Raw genomic sequence first — 9,992 nt, forward strand, 5'->3', positions numbered from 1 at the left:
ATTAAGAACTAGGGCAAAGGAGCTGGGGTTAGTGGGATTCTAGGGTGAGGAGGACACTGAGAAGAGCTGTACTGAGGGACAGTAGTGTAAGGGGACAAATGAATTGGCCTCTGGCTTACCCTTCCCTTTCTTGACTAGTCCTGCTGTCCTCCAGACCCCAACCAGCACTGGCCTTGAGAAAAACAGGAAACCAGGAGGGCAATATCTAATGCCCTCAAGTGATCTATAGCATTGAGAGGAGAAGTGAGACAAACAGGGAATTCTCAAGTAGCAGCAGTTGGGAAAGGTAAAGATGGGTCACCACCCCCAGTGGGGGTACCTAAACATTTATTGAGGAATATGTACAAAGCACCATGTCTAGGCAGTGGGGATACATGGGTATGACATAGGCCCTACCTTTAAGGTACTTACAATCTAATGGGAGAAGGCCAAGTATACAAGCCATTATGATACTTATTTTTTTCTTAAAAACAAAACTAACATTCTTTGCAGTATCGAGATAACTACAAAGAACAGATCTAGGCAAGAAGCCATGAGAAATTTAAGGAAGTAATCACTTTCACACAGTAGGGATTCAGTGGGTGGGAAGGAAAGGCCCCAAGAAGGAAGATGGCAAGTGAGTTGGACACAGATGAAGAGGAGAGAGTCATGTCATGTGAGGATCAGTGTAACAGAGAATGACTAACTTAAAGCAGACAGGATTCAGAGAGAGAGAAAGGGGGGAAGATGTGATAGCTGTCTTCAAGTATCTGAAGAGAAGTCTTGTTGAAGAGGGATTTGATTTGTTCTGTTTGGCCCTGGCGAGTTGAACTGTGAGCAAAGGCTTGATGTCAGGAAAAATTTGCTAAAAATTAGGACTATTCATAAGTGAAATGGGTCACCTTGATGGGTGGCAAGGGGCCTCTCCTTGGAAGTCTCTAAGTAGAAATTAGATCACTTCTTGCTTCGTGTTTTATTACAGTAAAGATTCCTTGTGATCTCCTCAAATTCTGTGATTTTGTGAGTCAAGGGTGTGAGAAAGAGGGATACCTTCCAAGCATGAAAGATAACATGAAGGAATAAAGCATTTATTAAGCACTTACTACGTGTAAAGCGCTAGGGACACCCATTCTAATGGGGGAGACAACACATAGGGAAAGTCTCAGCTGCAAAACAGATGGAAAAGTCCCAAGGTCTTTAGGGTACAGCAGCAAAGCTGATAGGAATGCCTCTTCTTTAATGTCATGTTCAATGATAAAAATCATGCCAGTTTCTGATACATTTGACAGTGCCAAGGACTTTGGTGACAACTTTCTTTCCTGGATCAGCAGTAGCTGTGGTTGCAGATTCTACAGGAGGAGCTGCTTCCCAGGCTGATGGCTTCTTGGGCTGGACTGGAAGCATCGCCAATCTCCGGGCTCTTGAGTTCAGGGTCCTGGGCTGTCTCCATGATGATCAGAAGGGAAATGATGGTCAAAGTGGTGGTGTCCATCTGACTTGCCTGGCATATTCTACCTCCTGTCCCTCTCTCCCAGGGTACCTTGCTACTCCAGCAAGGTGTATCTGCCCTGTGTGTGGCAATTGGTTGTCAGTTAGTAGGGATGGCTGCTTCCCTCTTGCGACTAGAGCTACTTCCCTGGATAGTGGCTGTGACGGCCTTTAGTGGAAGTTGATCAGCAGCTGTTGATGATGATGATGAGGAAGAGGGGCCTCCTCCCTTTCCACAACAATTTCTCTCCTCAATAATGGCTATGGGGACTGAGTTGGAAGTAGATCTGGTTGTCTTGAGAGCACTGCTTTTCCCAAGGTTTATGCACTAAAAAGTCCTAGACTGAGATCTGAGGGGAGATGGTGATCAAAGTGGTAGATTAACTTGTTTGGCATATGCTGCCTCCTGTCTCTCAGGGTGCCCTGATGAGGATGCATAAAAGGAGGGAGATGGGAAAAGGTAGAACAAGTAAGGGACAAAGAGTGGCAGAGTTTAATTGGAATTTAGAATGTACAGGTAGTATGGAGAAAACTGGAATCAGACCAGGGAAATCCTTAAATGTTGCAATCAGGAGTTCAAACTTTATTTTGAAGGCAATGGGAGCCATTGGAGACTTCTGAGTAGAGGATCTTGATCAGACAGGAACACAGGAAACTATGGCATGTGAAAGATGGATTGAAGATACAGCAAGACTATTTAGGTTGTTATTACAGTAGGTAAGAAGAGATGAGGGCCTGAACTAGGATGGTCATAGTGGAATTTAGATGAGAGACCTATTCCTATATAAGAAATTTATGTAAGTTAGGAACTTTGAGGATATTATCTGGGATTTAGTGGACTGCAGATTTAAAAGAAGTCAGCAGTGTGATATGGTAGCCAAAAAAGTGAATGAGATCTTGGGCTGCACCAAGAGAGGTCTGGTATCCAAGAGTAAAGAGATAGTCCTCTTGCACTCCACCCTAGTTAGACCACATCTGGAGTCTGGAACACATTTTGAGAAACTCTTTGATAAATTAAAGAAGAAGAAAACAAAATGGAAGTGCTTAGAGTCTATATCATGAAGGTCAGTTGAAGTAAAGGGGAAGGCTTAGCCTGGAGAGGAAAGGGCTCAGGGGGCCATGATAGTGGTCTCTAACTACATGAAAATTTGAAATACAGAAGAAAGGATTAGACTTCTGTTTGGCCCTAAAGGTCAGAACTAGAAACAATGGGTGGAAATTATAAAAAGACAAATTTCAGTTTAACATAGGGAAAAACTAATAATTAAAGCTATCCCAAAATGGAATGGGCTACCATGAGAGGCAGTGAGTGGGTTTCCCCTCACCTCAGTGGAAGTCTTCTTTAAATCAAGAACAGATGACCATTTATTGGGTATATTGTAGTAGGAATTCTTTTTTGGGTATGGATTAGATTAAATGGCTTCTGTGGTTCCTTTTTAACTCTAAAATTCTGTGTTGTGACCTCAAAAAAGAATACAAGAGTGTAGAAAATAACTTCTATGAAGAGAAAAAAAAAGTCTGATTTGATTCAGGGGGATCTTCCAGGATTAGGGACTGGGGTTGTTCAATGATTGATATAGTCTCATTTCTTGTGCCAAAAATTCTCCTGACATTTAATTGATAATTTTTTGTTATTTCTGACCCCCTCCAACCATGTATCACCAGTGCTATTAACTAAGACCCCCCCCCCCAAAAAAAAGAAATGAGACAGGGGCAAGGTTCTAACTTTGAATGATTGGAAAAATAATTTCCAGTGACTGAGATTTAGAGAATGACAAAATAGGAAAATATAAAAAGAACAAGTCAGAAGTGAAGATATATTATCAACTGTATACAAAAAGAAACATGAGAAATTTGATGCTGAAATTTAGTTTAAAAAAAGGGAAGAGAATTTATTTTAAATAAGGAGATTCAAACATGTTCTACCACACTGCTAATTCAGATGTCTATTAAGTTGACCCAAGGTAAATTCTTATTAACAGAGTTAATAACATCTGGGAATTCACAGCTTATGTTTTTCTACTGGTTGAATCTGGTAGAGAAGTCAGGCAAGTATTTTTAATATAAGTACCAGGAAAGGAAAATGGATTATTATATTTTGGTAATTCAATCACTGGATTAGACAACACAAGTAAATACTACATACATTTATGTGACTAAAGAAAAGAAGCAATGGCCATATTTCAGCATACTATACACAACTGCAATGTAGCATAGCCCCAGTCAGGCAAGTCTCTACCATGTGAGCTTTTATGTCAAATAAACTATCTGGGTAATTTTCATTCTACTTCCCTAGAGGTCAACAAAGTAGGCAGAGAATCTCTAGTGTTTCCCAACAGGCTCATCTTTTTCTTTACTGAACTATTAGAAGTAACTAGGCACTAATTCTTGGAAAGCTTAAATGGTACCAATCAAACAAACTTATGGCTGGCTAGCTCACTTTAGTATAAAGAATTTCCTGAAATTCCTCCTCTGCACCCAGTTCAGTCATGCTGTGAAGACCAAGGGCTGGTTTTTGAAAAGCTAAAGAAAGAGTTTTTCTCCTACTTTGGAGAAAACTTTTTATTAAATACTTGATAAATGCTTTCTCTAAGTATGTGCTGCATATACATTTTAGGGAGTCAGGGAGAAGAAGAAAGGGTGAAGAGAATCATCAGGGTATTGTGGTATAGGAGCAAGGGTAAAATAAAAGCACTTAGATTCAGAAGACTTGGCATCAAATCCTAACACTGATACTTGGATTTGATTTGTTGATCAAAGGCAAGCCGTTAAACTTCTTGAAACTCAGTGTTGTTATCTTATAAATGGGGTCAATAATACTTGAATTACACTACTTCACAGAGTTGTTAAAAGAAAAGCACTTTGCAAATCTTAAAACACACTATTAAACATGAGCTATTGCTATTATGTTGTCCACACCTACTGATGCCTACTATTAGCTTGGTCAGCTATTCCTTCTACCTGCTTTATTAACCTGTTTTGAGTATAGAAGAAGTTCCTGGATCAACTCACTTTTGCCTTCAACAAAGTCTACCAGAAAGCTTATACTAATTTGATGTCTGATTTATCAAAGGTTTGTTTTTTAGACCTTCCCCCGTCACCAAGTATCTACAGATGTAACTAATGAAACTGTATTAACAATGCTAGAATAGTTTGAACAGGAAATTGAGGCCTCTTTTGCATGAATGGATACTATCAACAGGATTTAGATTTAGAGACAGGCGGTAAATTATTTATAGAAAAATCTATTTCTAAACACAGACAATAATTACCAAAAGTGCTCTAAAATCCCTACATTGTAAGCACAATAAAGAACAATTAAAATATTAAAAACAAATCTATAATATTACAAAATTGGGTAGGGCTAAAAATAGCAGAATCAGCTTCTGAATTTATGATGGGATTTATCAGTTTAGCAAGACACTAATCATCCTGGAGGTAGGGTGAGGTGAAAGAAGAAAGGAATAGAGATCCTTTAAATCAAGGATGGAAAGAGTTCTGAAGACATAGCCCTTCCATAAACACTTTGCCTCCCATTCTCTTGTATAAAACAGAATATTCCAGGCAGCTTCTCTATTGATAGGATATATGGAAAATATCTATCTGTAGTAGCAAGGGCCCAAAATCATGCCAGACTTGAATTGTGCCCCCCAAATGCTGACAATAAATATAAACTGGTGTAATGAGTTTGTAGGTCATCTCTCAAAGAACTGAAGTCATAATCAAAATATTTTTATTCAAGTACTACCTTCACAGCTAGTCCTATAGAAAATATGATTAAATATCTTCATCACTGGTCAAGGCATCCAAAATATCAACCATGCTTTTCTTTGAGTTAAGATACTGAAAGCCCTTGTTAAAATGAATATCTGGAAAGTCATGTAAGCCAATTAACTATTAACTCTTTATCATGAGTTAGTGTAACAGAATTACAGAAATTTGGAGTGAAGACCTTAGAGATTATCTTATCACTCATCTGGTTTTAATGATAGGGAAACTGAGGCCCAGAAAGTGACTTGCCCAGTGCCATAAGGCTAGTTAGTTAGTGGCAATACTGAGACTAGAACCTTGATCTTGATTCTCACTCTAGTGTTCTGTTGATTACACCCAGGTTCACAGATTAACTGGACTAGGTTAGGTAACAGGGAACTACTTGAAAGAACAAAATTCAGAATAGGTTAAAGTTCTAGGTGGTAAAAGAAAAGCACCAGGAGCAAAGATGGTAGGGAATACCTAGTGGATGCTAGAAGCACCAACACAGGAAAGGACAAGTGGAGACATGATAGGTAAGAAGAAGACAAATTAACAAGATATCTAGTCTCTCTAGGCCTCAGTTTTGTCACCTCTAAAATGAAAGGGTTGGATTAGATGGCCACTGAGGTTTCTTTTCAGATTTAGATCTATGACCTCATGAACCTACTTTATACTTTTTCCTAGGGCCATTCTAGCTATTTTGCACAAAGCATCATATACATCAAATTGAAATATCAATGACTAACACATTTAACAAAAGTTACATTATCAAATAAGGCACAAAATTTATAGTAATACTTGATATTTACATAGTTCAACCATCCACTGTCTTCTCCCCTAATCACATGCTTACAAACAGAGCTGGAGAAAATTATGGAACTGTGCTTGACTGGGTCCACAAATTTGTGATGTGATCTCAACTGGGCCCTCACTATGGCAAGGCAATTATTTTGCACTTCCCCAAGAGATTAACTATCTAACTTACCATAGTTGCTTTTCTAAACCTTTTCATCCCTCCTCAAACCTCCTATAGCTCCCCCTTCCCTCACACTTTCAGTTGAGAACCTTGCCTCATATTTCACTGAAAAAATTGAGACCATAAGCTGAGAACTCTCTTTTCTCCCAATCTCATTTCACATCATTCAGATGCCTTCTATTATTTCCATCTTCTTTATTCCTTTCTTTCATGAAGAAGTAGCCCTTTTCCTTGTTGAGACAAATTCCTCTACATGTACAAGTGATCTAATTCCATTTTATCTTCTCCAGGAGACTGAGCCCTCTATCATCTCAACTTTCACTATTCAAACTTTCCTGGCTTGCTGGTCACTTCCCTACTGTCTACAAACCTATCCATGTCTCCCCATCTTCAAAAAATCCTCACTTGGTTCATCCTTCTTAACTATCTATCTATCCATACATATATCTATATCTATCTATCTACATCTACATCTACATATATATATATATATAGTTTCTATAACTCTCTTGGTCACTGATAATTGGTACCTCCACTTTGTTTCTTCTCACTTTTCTGAATTTGCTGAAGTCTGCCTTCTCACCTCACCATTCAATTGAAACTGTTCTTTCAAAAGTTACCGATGATCTCAATTGCCAAACCCAATAGCCTTTTATCAATTCTCAATTGCCAAACCCAATAGCCTTTTCTCAATTCTCATTCTTCTTAACTTCATTGGTTAATTTCATTAGCTCATATGGTTTCAAATATCCCCTGTAAGCATGTGATTCTCGGATCTAATTGTCAAGCCCTAACCTCTTTCTTGAATGCCAATTTCAGATCTCCAATGGTATACCTACTGAACATTTGAAATTGGATGTCCTGTAGACATCTTAAACTCAACATCTCCAAAACTGAAGCCATTATCTTCCCTTCAAACCCTCCCTTTCTTCCTAACTTTCCTATTAGGGTACCACCATAATGTTAAGTGTACCACCAACTTTTTAAATCATTCACGTTCACAATCTAAGTATCTCATCCTCCTTGACTTCTTTCTCTAACCCCCCCACCCCATATCCATCCATTATCTGTCAAGTTCTGTTGATTTGATTGATTCTGTCTTCATCATATCTCTCATAAACGTCCCCTTCCCTCCTCTGATACTACCACTACTCTTGTCATAGGTCGTTATCACTTCTTGCCTGGTCTATTACAATAGCCTGTTGGTTGGTTTCCCTTCCTCAAGTTTCTTCCCACTCCAGTCCATCCTCCACTTGGTGGCCAAATTTATCTTCTTAAAGCACAAGTCTGACCACTTACTGCCTCCACCCCAATCATAGAGAGTCAACCCCAGTGGTTTTCCATTCCCTCCAAGATCAAATATACAATCCTCTGTTTGGCTTTTAAAGCTCTCTATAACCTGCCCCCTTTCTAGACTTTTTATCCTTTATTTCCTTTTTTGTTTTTGCCCTTCTTTGTATCCCCCCCCCTCCCAAAAAAACACTTAGCACAGTGCCTGGCACACATAAGTTGCTTAATAAATAATTGTTAATCTGACTGTAAAGTTTGTGGTTTTTTAATGTACACCATCACATCTGAGCCTAAAAAGTACCCAGGTATTATTACTCTCTTTATAGATAAAGAAATTGAGACACATTATAGGACTGCAGCTCTAGAGCAGTAGTACTCAAAGTGTGGTTCATAAAGTCAAAACTATTTTGATAATAGTACTAAGATATTATTTGTCTGTTAAAATATTTCTACCTTTTCCAAATAAATACTGTGAGAAATTGTTGTTATTGTTGTTGTTTGTCCTGAGTTCTCAAAGAGGACCATTACATCAAGGAGATGATGCCATGACATGCAAGTGAATTGGATTTAAGTGAGAGAGGGCTGTACAAAGTCACCTTTTCCAAATAAATATCTGTGAGACTGACTTGTCTTCATATTCTTCAACCAAAACAACGTTGCAGCAGAATGAATGTAGAAGTAAATAAGAGAATCCAGCTATCTTCTATTAAGTCAGACATTAAAGAGATTTGTAGAAATATGCAAAACAATGCTACTACTCTACTCTCTATTTTTATTTTAGAAAAGCTATTTTTCATTGCAAATGTATTATTCATGTTAACATGTAATGGATTTGTTACTGTTATTTTAAATGAATTAATAAATATTTTTAAAATTCAGGTTTTAATTTCGAACATGGTAAATATTGGTTACTCACATAAACAAAAGCTCTCTAGGACCCTGAATAACTTTTAAGGGTGCAAAGGAGTCTTAAGAAAAAAGTTTGAGGACCCCTTGCTCTATAACTAAAAGGGGCCTCAGGGGTCATTTCATCCAACTCCCTCATTTTACATATAAGGAAACTGACTTTAAATCTAGAACTCTATATTTAAACCCCAAATGTTCAATGTTTAAAAACTGCTTTAAGCTATAAGCCTGGCTTCTTGGTATAAAATGAAAGCATAATTTTATGTATTAATAATCACTAAAGGTCTTTAGAAATTAGACCCTACTAATATATCATTAATTAATTAATTAATCATTAATAAATAATGTAAACGAGAAATTGGCTTGTTAGTTCCAAGTCAGGGTAAAGTCCCAGTGGATCACCATCAGCTACTAATATCTTATTGCTGTAAAGAGAAAAACAAACAAACAAACCACCACCACCACTTTCTAGGAATTAATGAAAACAAAAACACCACTACATTTGATGAGGTATCAATGAGGAATAACAAATGTAATTAGTTCAATTTAAAACTCAATGTAAAAACAGTCATATAAACATTTAAACTATATAAGGACACCTAAAGGATCCTAGAAGACCTTACCCACTCCCACATCATTAGAGGACTGAGTAAGAAATATGGCTTGAAGAGATAAAATGAGCAAAACTTGATTTACAAAATGTTCTCAAGAAAGGAGAGATGAAACCTTAATACTGAAAATCTTAAGAGGATTTGATTAAGAAGAATAAAACTCTGTAAGACCACTAGGGGACCCTCAAAGTGAATCACATCTTCTAAGTGACCACCAGCAATTTGACAAATCTTTCATAATATTACAACTAATGAGACTGAAAGACTATTAGAAAGGTAGGAACAAAACTGATGGGAAAACCATGCAAAAGTAGAGGTGAAGAGCATGTACACAGCAGCCTTGGGGGACAGGGTTAGCCATGCAAAGGCACAGGGATGAGACATGGAGGGCCTGCTCTTTGCTGCTTCCTGGGGTGTGGAAATGGAGAATTTACAGGGATGCTGGAATGATAGGTCAGAACTTATTTTAGAGGTAATAGGAGGTCACTTGATTCCAAAATGAAGTACATTTTAGCCTATAAAAATGATCACTCTCCAGTCAAAATGTAGAAACAGTTTTCTAAAGCTCAGTTCAATAAAATTTGTTTATATTCTATTATATTAACAAAATAGAGTAGTTTCATTAGGGAGGGTTAGAATAGGGATAACTTTATGAATGTAAGAATTAAGATGCTTTTCTGAGGAAGGGTAGTAAATCTCCCTCTCTGAGATCTTCAGTATCCAAAATCCTCGATTAGGTAGCAGACGTTAGGCAGGATTGCAAAGCACAGTCACCCCCCATTGCTGCTATGGCCCAGTTCTGAGAAAGGAAAAGTCTTGGCAGGTAGGAGAATCTCAGTGGTGATACTGCAAAACACTGATACATGTATTCCTCAACTCAGTTTTCTGACAAGGACATTTCATTGATTTTTTTAACAGTATAAAGGTCTCAAAGGAAGTAGGGTTTTTCCAGCCCTTAGGCTAAAGTGAATTAGTGGCATTGCCCCTGG

This window comes from Notamacropus eugenii, chromosome 2, assembly GCF_028372415.1.
Source record: "Notamacropus eugenii isolate mMacEug1 chromosome 2, mMacEug1.pri_v2, whole genome shotgun sequence".
Taxonomy (NCBI): Eukaryota; Metazoa; Chordata; class Mammalia; order Diprotodontia; family Macropodidae; genus Notamacropus; species Notamacropus eugenii.